The sequence below is a fragment of the Anser anser genome (assembly GCF_964211835.1).
Source record: "Anser anser genome assembly, chromosome: Z".
NCBI classification, from domain to species: Eukaryota; Metazoa; Chordata; class Aves; order Anseriformes; family Anatidae; genus Anser; species Anser anser.
This window is the reverse complement of record NC_139723.1, coordinates 75,740,372-75,756,800: the sequence shown is the minus strand read 5'-3', so window position 1 is coordinate 75,756,800 and position 16,429 is coordinate 75,740,372. Positions and strand designations below refer to the sequence as shown.

Genomic DNA, 16,429 nt, shown 5'->3' with positions numbered 1-16,429 from the left:
AGTATTTCTGCTCGGTTTGATTGCTGGTTTCCATGCTGGAAACAAGTTCTTCACTCCCACCTTGATAAGGTTGTAGGTTAATGAATTACAGAGAATAACAGCTTTTTTTCCAAGCACAAAGGCAACAGCTGAGTACAGCATGTAGTAGGCTGTTTCTATTTTGGAGTGCAAGTCTCTGTTATGCAAAGTAATGGTATTTCACTACCTTGCTCCCTTTTTGGAATAACTGAATCAAACATGTACATATAGGGTCTGCAGAACTTCTGTTGGATTGTGCTGGTGCCCAGACTGAAACTTGGTTCCAGGTACAGGATTACGCCTAGTAAAGACTTTACTGCCCAATCACATTTCTGTCTAAACATATCATCATTCTTATCAGTGTGGTGTTTCAGCACTTAACAAAAGGTCTCCCCAGCCTGTGTCGGGGTTTCTTTGTCAGCAAGAATACAGGAACCAGCTGTACAGTTAGGGCAAGATGTGGCTTATCAATTCCAGCATGACAGGAGAGGTGGATACAAGGCTTGATCAGTGAGGACAGGAGGCATAAATACGGAGGTCCTACAGGACGCTCTTCACAGCTGCATTTAGAGAGACACAATCCCGCATTTTACATGTTGTCTCTTGCTAATGGTAGTACTGGGGGGACCCAATCCTGAAATTGTACAGCAAGTGTACTTCCCTTGGAGCAGTGGGACTGCTGTAGTCTGGTCCTGTCCTTCTCTTCCTCTTCCTACTGCTACTCATTCCAGCTTCTTGCTATGCACTAATGTTGATGCTCATGTGATAGTGCAGTGAGCAGTCAGTGATGTAGGTGACTTTGGATTTAATTGACTTTCCTGATTTTGTGTGGAATTTAAAAAACCAACCAACCAAACAAAAACAAACAAAAACCAACCAAACAACAAAAAAAACTCCATGATCTACAAAGAATGTGATGTTTCATCCTTCTGCAACTTGCGTGCTGCTTTGAGAGAAACGATGCGGTGTTGTTTGTTGTTGCCAGATTCCCACAGGATCTTAGAGCAGCCAAGTTTGATGAATATACATTAGATTTGAAAGTAAAGCTTCTTTAGAAGTTTTGATATTCATCACACACTGCACTTGGGAGCAGTACAAGCTGCACTTTGATGTAAAGATGGTCTGTGGTACAGAGTTAGAGTGATCTCTGTAGTCTAGTGGTCTCAGCTTGTAATGAGCTTCAGTAGCTGGAAGGAAGGAAGAGACGTTGTGCCATGATCTGTGGATGTGCTGATTAGAGCATACAAAGTTTCTGAGCTGCTGGTTAGCATCTGGTGCGGGCAGCTGCTGTGCTGGCACTGTAGCAACAGTTCTGGTGGTTGTTCTACCCCTTCGTTTTAGCAAGAGGCCTTGCTAAACTCTATAACCAAGCTAAATATGTCAACCAACCTTTGTGAGCAGAGTGAAACACTTTAAACTGTTTAAGAGATACTGGGCTTTAGCTGTTCACCAGGACACGTTGGCCAGTGGCACGGTTATCTAACTCCATATGCCTCTCGGTCTTCAGTTGCTTACTTGGTGGTCAGAAATTGCCACCACTGATGCAAAGAGTAGCAGTAGTTGCTGTTCGAGTTGACCTACACCAGTAAAACTTCCTTTAGGCATCTGCTTGAGTAATGAGAGGAGTCCCTTGGCTAAAGCATGAACACACTTGGTATTAATGGAAGTTAGGTGTGCCTGTGTGTTAGGATGACTTCATTCACACTTTTATGCTTGTTGGCTGGGCCGCTGCTCTAGAGCAAAGGCTAAGTGACATGCGTGATGCAACTAGATCTTGCTGTAGCTAGTCCACCCACTGTTATAAATTCCACTGGTTCACTTCTTACTCGCCTGGCCTTGACAGCTCACTCATACCTCTCCCCAAAACCAAAGGAGGTCTGAAAGTAATTGCTGTTTTGATACTACTGCTGTCTACTGGCTGGAAACAAACTTGCAAAGTTGACCACAAAGGATTTTTAAGATACCTAATGTTTAGATATGTAGCTCTACAAGCACAGCAGTCTAAACTCAAGACAGTCTTGTTTCCTCAGTGTTGAAGCCAAACCTTAAGGGCATAATTCAAAACAGCCAACAGGAGCTGTTCTGTATTTTGTGCATGATAAGCAAGGAAAATTATCTTTCTTTTCTTTAGTTTCTAGAAGCTGCCCTTAGCTATAATTTGGGAGGAGGACAAGGAGGTGGTTTTAATTGGAATTAGTCTTATTTGTATCTCAATTTATATAAAATGTGGTAACTGCTTTCAGGATGGGGATAAGAGGAAAGTCAGCAGGGATAGAGGGACTCTTTTTTTTTTTTCCCTCTCATTCTGCCTACCCTGTACTGCATTCTGGAGGAAATCTTTAATGTCTTATTCTGTAGAACTGGAGGTGTTTTGGGGTAGGGAATGGTACCTCTCTTTTTAGCCTCATTGTTAGCATAAAAAAAATGTAGGAAGAGGGGAGGAGTAGGAATAAGTCTTTAAGGTATGCGTGGGAGACAGGAATTACTCAAACACTTCTCTAGCAGTAAGTCTGATAACAAAACTGTATGCTAAAGCTAAGACCGGGTAGGCAACTTTAGTGGTATATTAAACCTCTCTAGGCTGCTCTGGAATGGCTGAATTGAAAGTGGGCACAACTGCAGATACTTAGCCATAGGTATAAGTCTCCCTGCTCTGGGGCTTTGCTTTACTGCCATGTCTGTACCACTCTTGCAGCTTCAAAAGAGATGGCCCTGCTCCTTCTTCTTTTATCTCTGCCCTTCTGTACCACTCTTGCAGCTTCAAAAGAGATGGCCCTGCTCCTTCTTCTTTTATCTCTGCCCTTCTGTTTTTAAGGATGTTTGAACCTTGTTGAGGGTAACAGTGAGTCAGTTCAGGAACCTAAAGTGATGGAAAATTACATTGTGGGGTTAGTTTTAGCTGGGTTAGTTGGTTAACTCCCTGCTTTGTCTCTCTATGTGGTCAGCCCCGAGAGGAATGGTGAAATGAGGAGGAGCAGCAGGACTTCCCTTTCTTTGCTTGTTTTAACTGTGTTGTCAGATCACGCCTTCAGATTATTGGCCTAAAAAGCACTGGGCTGAGAATGACAGCAAAGGAGTTGCAGGAACACAGGAGTAAAAGGCTGCTAATTCTGATATTTAGCAGAATTGGTGTAGTCCACAGCTGAGAGACAAGAGCATTAGTCCTCTTGTGGCTTTGCATTTTATGCTTTTGCTACTCAGCTCCCCTCTCCTTTGCCCGATTCACTGTCTGTGTGCACAGGCAGCTCCATTAACTGGAGAATCTTTTTTCCCTTGACACACTTAATTGCTGTGAAATCCTTCCTTAGGGTGACTGTTGCCATGTGAACATGTGTATTTGAAGTGGAGGAGTGAGATTTATAGCTCTGTCACAAACAAGCATTGTCAAAGTGTGATGTACAGTTACAGGAGGATGTATGTAGTCTAGAAATCTGAAGAGGATGCATAGGTGGGAGCAAACACTGAGACTAGAAGGCAGGTAGTGGTTGTGCATACTCAAGTATCTGTAGACAAAATGACAGAAATCGCACATATGTCTTGACAAAGCAACTAGGCTCTTTTTCTGCCTGGGGAGCTGTTTTTTCTCACTTCTTTCCTTACTTCTTTGCTCCTCGTTATCAAACTCAAAATCTACTGTTGGTAACATCTAAAAGCAGACCAATGGATAGCCATTTTAATTGTTTCAAGGCACCTGTTACATGTGATACTTAAAAAAGTTGTTGTGTTAATATTAGGTGCTATCATTTCAGAGCTTGAATTTATTTATGGACCGCCTGTAGGAATTTTATCTGCAGGAATAGACTGTAGGAAATATGGTGGAGAATAAGTGTCCTTAACCATAAATTCAGAAGCTCTTCAGTGTTTCTGTCTGGAGTAGAATGTGAAATAATCCAATTAAAACCAGTGTTACAGGTGTTTAAATGAGCCTCTTAATTGTTGTTAATATTTGAGATTTGAATGCTTTCTGTAGTAATTAGTCAGTTTGTGGCCCGACTTCAAAAGGGTCTAGAATCTGAAACAGGCAGATCAGGGCCGGGTGGATTTTCAAATGTACACAGATATCAAACCTGTCTAAACATGTTTTGTCTGCTTCTTAAATATGACAAGATGCTCATCCAAATTTGTGGGCACCTACATACATTTACATATCTTGCTCTTTGATACTAAGATATCATAGGAAGCTAGATGACCTGGTTAGGTGATTTGTTTTTAACAGTATTTATAATTCTTCTAGAAAAAGGATGTGAAGGTTGTGATGGATTGGATTTTTTTCACACTGACTTATATCAGTGGGAAAATAACTCAAAAGTTTTAGGACTGTTTGCTGTGAGTACTGAAGATCAGCTGATAAACATTTCTTGTGATTTGACAACATAGCCCCTGTTGACTGGGCAAGTGGAAGATCAGGATTGGGATTTGTTTCTGCATACCTTCAATATTGAATAATTAAAATATTACAGTGTCTTTAAAATTTAGAATTGACTGTGCAGTTTAGCAGAAAAAGTAACTATTGTCAGAAGCAGAGCCAAGACAGGCTGGGATTTCCCAATGCTAATTGCCGGCTCAAACTTCTGGTATTTCTGGAAATGCCTATTTGTTTTGCTATCAAATGAGGGAGGAAAAGTTCTCAGTTCGTATGGAAATTTCTTCTTTTTGGCCTGTGTTGTAGTCATTGTTCCATAAATCTTGAAGTAATGAGGCCGTTAGGTACGCTGTAGTATAAAATATCTCAGTCTTAACCTAGAGGCTATGCTAATTAAGGCTTGGCACTTCTTTTTAATGCCCAACGTTCTAACTAGTAGGTTCCTATTCAACAGTTTTTATAGTATAAAATGCTGTGTGGGGGTCTGGAACTGAAAGATTGCTGGGATACATTCCACTGAAATTGCTGTGTTCCCATGTGCTCTGGACTGAGTGAGTGTGTGGGAGAACAAAATGCGGGTGGGGCAACTTTAAAAATAATGAAGCAGAATCTCTTTTAAATAGCCTTTTTTTTTTTTTTGTCCACTGAAAACTGCAATTGACCTAAAAAGGAACATGGGATTGTTGAAAATTGCTCTATCCACCCCGTGTACACATATTATTTTCTACCAGGGTAATTGTTACAAAAAAGGCATACAAAATTCACTCTGGCTATAAAATGGAATAGCAATGTTTTCTGATCACTCTCCCTGGTTATTTAGAAAATGAACTACTGAAAGTTGTGTGTAAGTGTCTTTGGATCTTTGGATTCCACTATACAGTGTGTAGGAGGAGACTTACTTTCTGGAATGTATTGGACGTTCTCCTCCACCTCCTCTTGGAAAAGGAGGATTTATCCTCTCTCTTGAAACGAATGTGATGGCTCCTGCTTCTGCCTCCCTCTGTCTGGAGTTGAGGATTTTACCTTCCACTGCATTTTCAGCATGGGAGCTGTTTGGCGTCACGCCTCCAGTTCTGGACAGAGTACAACTCTGCTCTAGTCAGCCTGCTCTCCCAGGCAAAACTTACATGTTTGTGCAAAAAAGTGAAATGTATTCAGAGTCTTACAGTCCATAGAGTAGGACTTGCTGCCTGTTGCAGTCAATTCAGTGTGAATATCTTGACATCACGTAGTGTCTCTTCGACATTACTGACAACAGGAACGTACTTAGAGTAAGAAAATTACTTTATTCATGTGAACTTTAATTCTTGTGCATTTCAGCCCTCTATGAGGGGGCCAAAGTGACACATAAGTGATGTAGCGTCTCTTTTAGTGATGGAAGGAAAATGTAATGGAGAAAACATGTGAGCAAGGACTTAGAGATAAGGGTAGGGGAAAACAGAAAGGAAAAAGGAAAGGTCTGAAAGGGATTGCAGGGACAGTTGAAGCTGCTGGGTATGTTGAAGCTGGTACCTGTTCTGTGTGAAGGAATAACTGGGCCCTTGTGGGATGCCTGCTATCTGCTAGCTCTGGAAGGGAAAGTGCCTAGCTTTGGCAGAGCGCATGAAAACGGGTCACTTGCAGGTTCTCATCACGTCACATTTTGGAAACAACCTGCAGCATCGCCAAGTGGTTGGGACAGAAAGAAAGGGAAGTAGATCAAAAGAGAAATGTATTGTGGTGGTTGAAATTATGGCAGAGGAACCTGAGCTGGAGTTGGATTACTCTGAACAAACATGTAGTTATTTCCTAAAACAGGATTATAGTCGGGAGTGTAGTAGAGAACATCCTGGTTGGGCTCCCAGCCGTGCTTTGTCAGTCTGTAACAAAATGTCGTTGAGCTACGAATTCGTTATTGCTATGGTGCTAGTTCCTTGTCTGCTAAGTATGCATTGTTCATCCACAGACTGGGTCAATCACGGACAGCTGCAGCCCTGATCAGCTAGCCCCACAATGTCATTGCATGGCAAGTGGAACTCTGTTAAATCTGGTGATTGAAGTCAGAAGAAGCTCTGGGGCTGAAAGACTGTCAGATCAAACCTGCAGGGCTGGCTAAGGACATGATACATAGCTCCTGCACTTCTTTTGACTCCCACCTCCACCCATGTTTGTGCCCCAAGTTACACGAGGAACAATATCTCCCATTATTACTGGCCGTAGAGTCATATTCTTACCAGCTGAGAGTGACACAATAACGATGACTCCTGTGTAAATTTAGGTTGGGGAAGGGGAAAGGGAAAGGTGTCTCCTTTTCCCAAGTGCCTGCCCAGGCCTCTTGACTTCGTTATCCCAGATGCCTCCTCACTTGTTCTCCCATTTGGAGCTGGAGGAACATTGGAGGCTGTATGAACAGAAACATTGGTTAGTCACTAGCTGGCCTCAAACGCTACTCTGCCCTGCTAACCTGAGCAGCGCTTGGCCAGCTAAACACATTGCATCTGTGTTCTGCACATGCCATCCTCATGTGATCCCTCATTAAAAAGAACATGTAAAACCTTTGCAGAAATGAAAAGGACACCCTCCCCCCATTTACAAAGCTGTTTTAGAGTTAAACCCTGTAGTGGTTGGGACAGTGGTCTACAAAACTGTATTAGATCAATGCAGAAGAATTAGAATGTGAAACTAGCCAGTTTGTTGACAGTTCAAGACTAAATCAAGTACGAAAACTAGGCAGCATGAAGTGGGGGTGGGTAGGAAAAAGAAAAGCAAGTTGGCATATACACACTGGGGAAAAAGATAGTATTTTTAAATATATTGGTAACAAGAAAGGAATTTTTGTTGTGTAGAAACATGTCTTTTGTGTCCCTTTAAACAAAGCACAAAAGTTCAAAGGCCTGTGTTTGGAAGAGTTGCAAAAAAGCAATTGTAATTTTTTTCATTTATTTGCTTATCTTTAGTAAGATTTAAATGTAAAGTAAAATAAATAAAAAATATGATAAATTAGCTGTCTGTGCGTTCTTACTGTGGTACACTATATCCTTGCTCTTCCTTTTTGGCACTATTTGTGCCTAGTCTGATTTTTTTAAGAACAACAAAAAAAATCTGTCCAGCTGTCAGTTAAAACTCATTTAAAGGGATTTAATGAGTGGTCTAGTCTTCATCTGAAGTGTTGTCTCTTGTCTTTACTAAGTATAAAAACATTTGCTGAGAATAGGCACTGTAGTATTAACTAAACAATAAAACACCCATACATCTTATTCTGTTGGAGACAAGACTTGAGCCTTTTCATTCCATGCTTATCTTTTGAGAATGGTACAAGCAGACAGCAAATGTTAAAAAAAAGTTTATCAAACTGAAACACGTGTATTGTTTGCCTTATTTAGCAACCCTTTTTTGGTCCTGTTCTTCAAGGAGCTGTTCTGCTTGCTTGTAGTCAAGTGCTCAGCTGAGTCTAGCATTAGAGACATGTTAAGTCCTTTTCTGTTCCCTGGCTTGCCACACTTTTGCATCTCCTTGAGTTTCAAGACATGCATGTTCTGAAGGATCCATGAAGCTTAAGTGTAGAGGAGAATGGCATTCTTCCCAGGAAATACCATGTAGTGATTAGGGACAGTTCAGACAGTTGGACTGCCAGCACCTCATTGAAGATGCCTTCTTTGCTCAAAGGTTTGGGCAGACAGGTAGAGGGAATAGGGATGAAGAGGACTTCCTGTATTGTGGTTGATTGTGGTGGTTATAAGGAAGTTGCATTTTTTTTTTTAGCACAGCTGTGCAGAGGACTTCTGTGGGCTGAAGATTTTTTGTGTCATGTGAGATTGATGGCTGATGTTTGTGTTTCACCACTCTGTGTTAGCTGTAGTGATTAAGGGAGTGTTTAAAAACTGCAGACCTATGTAGAGGGAAAACACAAAATTGGGATGAATATAAGGTTGAAAGCTAAAAGGAAATTGTCTTTTGTCTTGTGAGAAAATGCTATAGTACCACAGTGTCTGTCTTACAATGTATGTGTACTATAGCTCAGTGGCAAAGGTGTTCTATGAACAACTGCTCAACTTTTTTTTTCTTTTACAGATGATATTCCTTTAATGAACTTTGAAATACTACAGACTCTTAAATATATCACTTAATTGTGAATTGATGCAAAGCTAATAATTTGTGGTCATTCTTACGTACTTGGCTGTAACTTGGTCGTATAACTAGCCAAAACCTGACTGGGCAAGGTTGTTGGGGTTCTTCATTCTGGAGAAGAGTATGCTCCAGGGAGACCTTAGGCCTTGTAGTACCTAAAGAGGGCCTACAGAAAAGCTGGGAAGGGACTCTTTATCATAGAATGTAGTGATAGGACAAGGAGTAATGGTTTTGGACTAAAAGAGGGTAGATATAGATTGGTTATTAGGAAGAAATTCTTCACGCATAGGGTGGTGAGGCATTGGAACAGGCTGCCCAGAGAAGCTGTGGATGCCCCATCCCTGGAAGCGTTCTGAGGCCAGGCTGGATGGGGCTTTGGGCAACCTGGTCTGGTGGGAGGTGTCCCTGCCTGTAGCAGGTGTTTGGAGCTGGGTGATTTTTAAGGTTCCTTCCAACCCAAACCATTCCATGATTCTATAAAGTTCTGAGCAACCTACTCTAGTTGACCCTTCTTTTAGCAGGGAAGATTATCTTCCAAACTTGACCACTTTGTGATTCTGTATAAAGATTTGTATCTTGGCATACCATGTAGGAAGCTTGCAATCATGCTGATCCTCACAGAAGATACAAAATTCTCTTAAGTCTAGAACAAGATACCTCTACTTTTTTCACAGCTGCTGAAAAAAAGCTTAAGGGTTAGCTTCAGGAAAAGCTATAGTATCCTTGTCCAACTATTAGTAGTAAAGCTGCCTGGACTCATGTAGTTATTCTGACACATGAAAAGCTATTTAAGGAGCTATCTTTTTCATGTTTCTAGATCTAGACCATCTAGAGTTATGTAGACTTAAGCTTTTAAAAGCACTGTAGACTGTGTTGGTGAAAGCCATTGTGGTTGAATGTCAAATTTTAACTACAGCTGCAGGATGTCTTAATCTCTTTGATTCATGGCTTGTATTCATATTTTGTATTCAGGCTGATTATTAGGAAAAAAAGTCTTCAGTGAGAGGCTGGTCAGGCACTGGAACAGGCTCCCCAGGGCCGTGGTCACAGCACCAAGCCTGCCAGAGTTCAAGAAGCGTTTGGACAACACTCTCAGACATATGGTCTGTTTTTTTGGGTGGTCCTTTGTGGAGCCAGGAGTTGGACATGATCCTTGTGGGCCCCTTCCAACAGGATATTCTGTGTATTCTTACAACAGTACTATTCTCTTCCTACATTTTGCGTGTTACATGGACTTTATACTTTACCCTCAAGTATTTTGAGGTAGGAACCTCTTTCAGTGCTGCTCATGTGTAGCACCTAACGCTAGTGATACTTGATGCTATTTGGATTTGGGGAGGCAAAAACAATCTGGAACTCAAGCTAAATTTACTGCTGTATAGCTGTCTGAGGAGTCTCACTCCCTAGATACGCTACACGTGCATATCTCAGATGGAATATACAGTTAACTGTTCAGAACACTGGAATGGTACAGATGATGACAGAAGCCAGGGTGTTTTCATAACTTTGCAAATAATGTGGTTACCAGTACTTAAATGTGTGTCTGACATGCTCATTCTGCTCTGCTCACAGGTGCGTACTTTTCTTTCATCTTTGCTTCCTTTGCTGTGTGTGGTGGAAACCTCTTGGGAATCTCATAAACTTTGGGAACCTGTCTGCTTATCCAGAGACTGAAACAATGCCCTTTGAAGTTAGAGAAAGACTTCAGTCTGCTTGACTGAGCTTTGAATCAAGAACCAGAACTAAAATGCTGACTGCATGGAAGCAAATGGCAGGGCTTCCATGAGGCTTGGGTTTCCTCTGAGTCTAGGATAGAAATACACGTGACTGTTGAGGATACTTAGTTTGACGGGTTATCCAGTAGTGGCTTCTTTATAGGGTCTGGGTGTCTGTTTTAAATTATTTTTTTTAGTTTTCTTTAGGGGGTGATTGCTTGTGATCTGAAATAATTCCATTCGATAGGAACAATGTCAGCCCCTCAGTGACTTTGTGTTTCTAACATGAATCTCAGATCTATAGTTTATAGATTTGTCAGAAGTCTAAGTGAAGTGCACCACTTGAGACTTGGGTGAACTGGGGGATAAAAGTGAGCAACTGTGTGAGCTCATGGAGTGCTAGTCAATGCACTGCTTGCAGGAAATCTTACCGCATGCACCAGTTGCAAACGGGTTGGTACATACTCAATCTAGAAGAAACTGAATCATGTACATGCACCTAATTAACCGTTAAGCCATACGGTAGGTCAGGGAGGAGAAGCAAGTGCATCTCTTCTGTTGTTTTGCCTTAGTTGCTTCTTGTCAACATGCAGTTAACAACAGGGAAAAACATTGTGTAGCAATGCAGTCCAATTTGAAATTATAATTCTGAATACAACCCATTTAATGAGAGAAGAGGGGATTTGGTTGAATACAGTGATTTGTGAATACATACATAGAAGCTGTTGAATCTGTAAATGTACACTTGATTTGGAGGCTGAGTTTTAAAGGCCTTTGTAGTATGATGGGTTGACCAAACTAATTCTGTGTGTTTATCAGGTGAGGAAGCTGGATATTTTTCTGTAATCCTTCTGTCTGGGACTAAGGGCATCTGAACACTGTGTACAACATAACTGTTTGAGCAGGCTGCAAGTTTCAGCTATCTTGGAGCACGTGTTAAGTGTGCTTAATGGCACAGTACAAGCATACTTAAGGGTGGCATTTTTGTGAATTTCTTTTTGCCCACCCAGTTATGTCCCTGTTTTGGTACAAACAGCCTGTTGCTCTTTGTTTTTGCTGGACTTGTCACAACTGTCTCCCATCATGTGTCAGTGCATGATGACAATTACAACAAGCAGCAGGTGTGCACCCTGGCAGTTATGTTGGAATAGGTGTTGCAAACAGGGCTCTGCGTGCAAAGTGCTGTACAGCAACAAAGCTGTCCTAGGCTTGGTGTTGGGCAGCTCTCTTTTTGCAGTAGCAAATACCACTTCTTAATGCATATGTTGTTTGCTGGTAAACTTGAAGTTGCTCAGGGTGTTTTGGTTTTGTTGCTCTTAATGTAGGTTCCTTGTTTGCAAGCCAGGTCTCGCTTCAGCTGGATTGCTGTGCTGGTTATTTAGCATGTTGTGCTCTCGAGAAGGAGGTTGTGTTATCCATGTGTTTGTGAGGACCGGCAGCTCAGATTAATGTTACAGCAAAGATTTCTTGACCATTTGCTGTGGTGGTGCACGTCAGCTATCTCCATTTACTCAGATGATGGTAAGATGCATGAAATTAGATGAAGGCTGAATTTTGTTTTGTTTATGAGTAGAGCTGCTTTTCTTAGAGGATCGTTTGAGTTGGAAGTCATTTGTGTAATGCTGGGTGAACCGTGACATAACGAATGAGATGTGGCAAACATAAGCATCGTGTGGGGAAAATGTCTGCAGGTAAGTTTCTTCACGTCTGTTGAAGGGTGATCATCAGATTCTGCTGTATTGATTAGGACTTTGGGGTAGTGCGTGGTATAATTTTCCTCATTTTTTGAAGTATGGATGCTTGCTCAGTTGTTACACACTATGTGTAACCACCAAATGCACCATATCTGCTTTGGGTAGCAGTTCTGTGTTTTTGAAGGGAAGGCATCGAGTCCAGTCTGGGATTTCCTGATGAGATGAAATGGAAGAACATTAGGTAGCTGTTCGTTAGGGTGCAGGAAGGCAAGTTCAGTAAGTTAAGATGTAGCTGAAATGTACTTGGCAGTCACTGGTGTTTTTCTTCTGGTAGCATAAGAATGTAATTGTTCTGCCATGGTGTATTTTTTCCAATTCATACAAAGGATTTTCCATACCTGGAGTATAGATTTATAATCTGCCCCCCTCCCCTCCTGCTTTAGGTTAAGGTCAAGTCACTTTACAATTTATCCTTGAAATGCTAAGTTGCCTGTTTCCTGCAAAGTGAGATTCAGGTGTTGTCTGTCTATAAGCTGGGGGGGATGACACAACCAACCCTCTGTTACCTAGAAATTGTATATAGATATTATTTAATGACATATTTCTTCCTGCTCTTCTGCAGTAGTAATTCTTCTACTCGTTCACCTCTTCTGGCAAACTCTCGTAAGCTTAATGGCTGTGTTCAAGGCGGCATTTTTATTTTCTTAGATTTATGTTTCTATTTTAGCACTGATAGCTGTTGTTTTCTTGTTTTGTCAGGCTTGCATCTTTGGTCTGTAAATTACTTATATAGTGCTTAGTAGTTCCAGCTTTATGAATGTAGTATTGTTTCAGCTCTCTGTACATGCAGTAAACACAACTATGAAGTTATGTTCTTTGACATAAGGAAAACAAACCTATTCTAAGTAGCTTGTGAATTCACTGAAGGTGGCTGTAAAACAGTATACTGCCTCCTTTAGAAAAGGAGAACGAGCAGTGTAAATCTCACCGTCAGGATTGACTTAAGCTCCTAGGTTATCAGCATGAGAACTGCCCAGCTGGTGCAGTAAAGGAAGGAAAAGCTAGAAGATTGGAAGAAGGACTCAACTGCTCATTTTTCAGTGCAGGTTTCTGTAATCTTGTGCAGGTACTTGTTACTCCACATTTCATATATTTAAGATGAGAGAGTGGTGTGTAAGGGTATTTATATAGGGTAATTGTGGTGGATTAAAAAAAAAAGAAGTGATTCTGCAGTGCTTGAATACTGTGGAAACATGGGGGCTGCATAAATTCTGTTAAGGAGAGACAACCAGCTTCTGCCTTGCCTAGCTTTATTTTTGTCTCTACATAGCTCTACATAGCTTGAGACTGCTCAGCATGTTCTGACTTTTGTATGTCTGCTGGCTGTTGTAAACTGTCTCTTGAATTTCCTGCTATTAAAAATCTGTGGGGAGTTAGGTGAGGTGTTGCTGTTGATTCTTCTGAAGATTTGACATTCCTTGCATGCCGCTCTGGGTTTGTCCCAAATATGTGATAGGACTGCATGGGGTTTGCATGGACACTTCCATCAGGAGGGTTCAGAGGGCTGATTTGAAATATGGAAGCCATAAATGGCCGTGATCATAAAGCCTCCTTTATTTTTTTTCTGAACAGTAGGGGCCTATGTTCTTAGTGACAAGGTGCTCAGGACGTTGTAGAATCAGATATTTTATGTTTTTGTATCCCAGATGCTTTCAGTATGTTTGCTCCAAGTTTCCATCAATGCATGGTCACGGTCTGACCTGAAACATGCCTCCTCTGATTTCAGTGTGTGTGGGATTTTCGATGAATTGTTTGTTTTCACACACACAACTGAAATGCATCCTCTTTTCAAGTATGTTTGAGTAATCCATAGTGATTAAGCAAAACAAATAGGAAAGAATGTGATCTTGCTATATTCCATGATTGTAATGACCCCCCTCTTTGAAATACATCAGTTGTTTGTCAGAAGACTCATGTCTGCATATGCACAGGGCATTGCTGCAGACAGGAAATGCCCTAGTCTGTTGACCTCGTCTCCCAGGGAAAATCAAAGTTCTCATTAAATTTACAAAAAAAAAAAAAAAGGAAACCAACTTGTCTTAGTCGGAGACAAAGGCAATAGTACGTATAACCTCTTCTTATTTTTTTTAGTTTATGAATGTGCAATCTGATATTTAAATTGCTTTCCAAACTTTTTTTTAAATGCAGCTGAAAAGAGTGAGGTCAGATGTATTTTCCTAGGGCTATGTTATACTCCACAAGGGTGAACGGGAAATGGTTTAAAGGAATGCCAAGAAGCCCCTATTCCCTAACCAATTCCCTTGTCGTCTTTTAACCAGTTTTATTTCACATTGCATGCTTCAGCTGCTGTGAGCATTTCTGGGTTGAGAAGAGGGGAAGATTTCAATGTGTTCTTAAGTTACATCACCCAGGTTCCTTTGCCAGTGGTTTAAAGAAAACTGGCTGACTGGATTTTAAATACATCTGTATAGAGACCAGGTGTGGGGAAATTGAAATGGTACTGTAATCATCTCTGATCTGTTAGAAATGATGGGAGTGATACCTTATTAATACCAAGAAATGGTGATAGGTCGATGCAACAAGAATATTCATCTCAGTTCCCAGTTATTACTACTGTTCTCAGGAATTTACGGTTTGAATTTATGCAGTACAAGCCCCATTTTTTCATTTTATTCCATGAATTCTATTTTTTCTGTTTCTTGCTAGGTTTTTCTTCAGAGTAGTCTTGATTTTTTTTCCAAATCTCCTGCTGCAAAAAAGTCTAGAAATTAATTTAAAAAAAGAAAAAACAGAAACAAAAAAAAAACAAGGCAACTTAAATATTGCCAAATCCAGACCTTCACAAACTATTAAAAATGAACAAAAACAAACTTCAATTTCTATAAGTGTTTCTCTACTATGTTTATATTTCTATTTATATGTTAATATATACTATGTATATATTGTCTTTGCTTTTCACCTTGAATATCCAGTTTAGATGCACGAATGAACGTCTCCCTGTAGAAAAGAGAAAATAGAAGTAAATAATTCAAACTTCTGCGGGGGGAATAAGTTGCTTTCTGGAGGCGCAGTGACCTGTACGCAGCATGATCTTGGACTTGCTCATGCTCATAGGTAAGGCAAGTCCCTTCCTCTCTTGGGAAGGTTACTTGTTAGAGCAAGTCTTCTCTTTCTGAGGCTTTGAACAGGTGTAATGAACACTGTCTTAACGTCTGGCTCCTGATCTAAAAAGCCCATAGATCTCTTCATACCCAGTGTGGCTGTTACTAGTGGTGTAAGTGGTGGTTGGTAGTATCTGTTGTCCTGCTAGTAGGGCAAATCTTGCAAAAATATTCATTGCCTTTTCCAGAATCTTGCCACACAGAAAGTTCAAGGCTAAAACAGAAATTTACTGAATTCCTTCACTGTGTGTGTGTATTTTTTTTACAGTACTGTCTCTTCATGAGTCATTTCAAACACATGCATAAGTGTAAGTTTCAAAACTAACCTATTGCTTATCTTAAAATATCCTTAAATAGTCACATTGGAGATTATCCTGTGCTCTTTCCAACTTGGATATGAACCCAAGATGTCTGAAGTATGACAAAACTAGATAAGCTGGCTAGTAGTATTGGTACAAATTCAGGAGTTTAAACGTGGTAATGGTTTCCTCCCTTGTTATTTGGAAGACGTAGTTGTAACTTTTTTTTGTAGCTCATGGACACCTAGATTTGGCTTTCCACAACTCAGCAGCTTTACTGACTGCCTGGCTTAGAAGGTCTCTCTTAACCGTGTTTACAGAAGTCAGAAATATTTGCACAACAGTAATTATTAAAGAGAACTAGGAGCTCTGGTTATGAAACCCAACACCTATAACAATAATTAACATTGAATGGTTGGGTGGAAGGCATGTAATATGCTAAGAATCTACAGTTAGGACTGAGTGCCTGCTACATTACATGAAAACCTTGGTTGTTAAAAATTGTAACTCATTAGGCATGTGGGCAGTACCTTATGAAATTAGAGGTTTTTTTTCCAGTCTTCTTTATATTCATTTTAATTCTAAACTTACTCAGTTTCCCATACAATCTGTCCTTATCAAAGCTGTAATTTGTCACAGTTTGAGTTGTATGGGGAAGCTCGAAATTATAGAACACTTGGTGTTACATACCTCCCTCCCCCACATTTCTGTTCACTTTTCTGTTTGTTTCTGGGCTGTTTTAGTGTAGAAGACATTCAGAGGGGAGGAAAACAACCATTTTTCTTCCTGCTTCAGGACTGCTATAGCGAAATCTGCTTGAGACCTCAACTGCATCTCTAACACTGCTTGTCTCCTACAGAGGTTGGAAGGTAATTTCTGTCTTCTTGAAGGTTGGGACATTCAAGATTACCTTCTGTAGCAGAGCTCTGGAGAACAGTTCTTGTTTGGAAGCAATACAATCAAACAAACCAAAGGAAAATACATCTATTGTCACGCAGCTTGAGTAGTATTTAAAAAAGAAATAAAAGAGCTTGCACAAGCATGAATATCA

At 40.6% G+C, this 16,429-nt stretch overlaps 1 protein-coding gene and 1 long non-coding RNA gene across 7 annotated transcripts in view; both read left to right on the top strand.

Moving 5' to 3' along the window:
- Window positions 1–16,429, top strand: part of RAI14 (retinoic acid induced 14) — an 86,306-nt gene that overhangs the window by 10,693 nt on the left and 59,184 nt on the right. The gene's annotated exons all lie outside the window — the stretch shown is intronic.
- Window positions 4–16,429, top strand: part of LOC310890072 — a 38,960-nt gene continuing 22,534 nt past the window's right edge. The window contains exons 1-3 of the long non-coding RNA XR_014577002.1: window positions 4–11,724; window positions 14,891–15,032; window positions 16,122–16,247. This is a non-coding gene — a long non-coding RNA (uncharacterized lncRNA). The remainder of the gene's footprint in view (window positions 11,725–14,890; window positions 15,033–16,121; window positions 16,248–16,429) is intronic.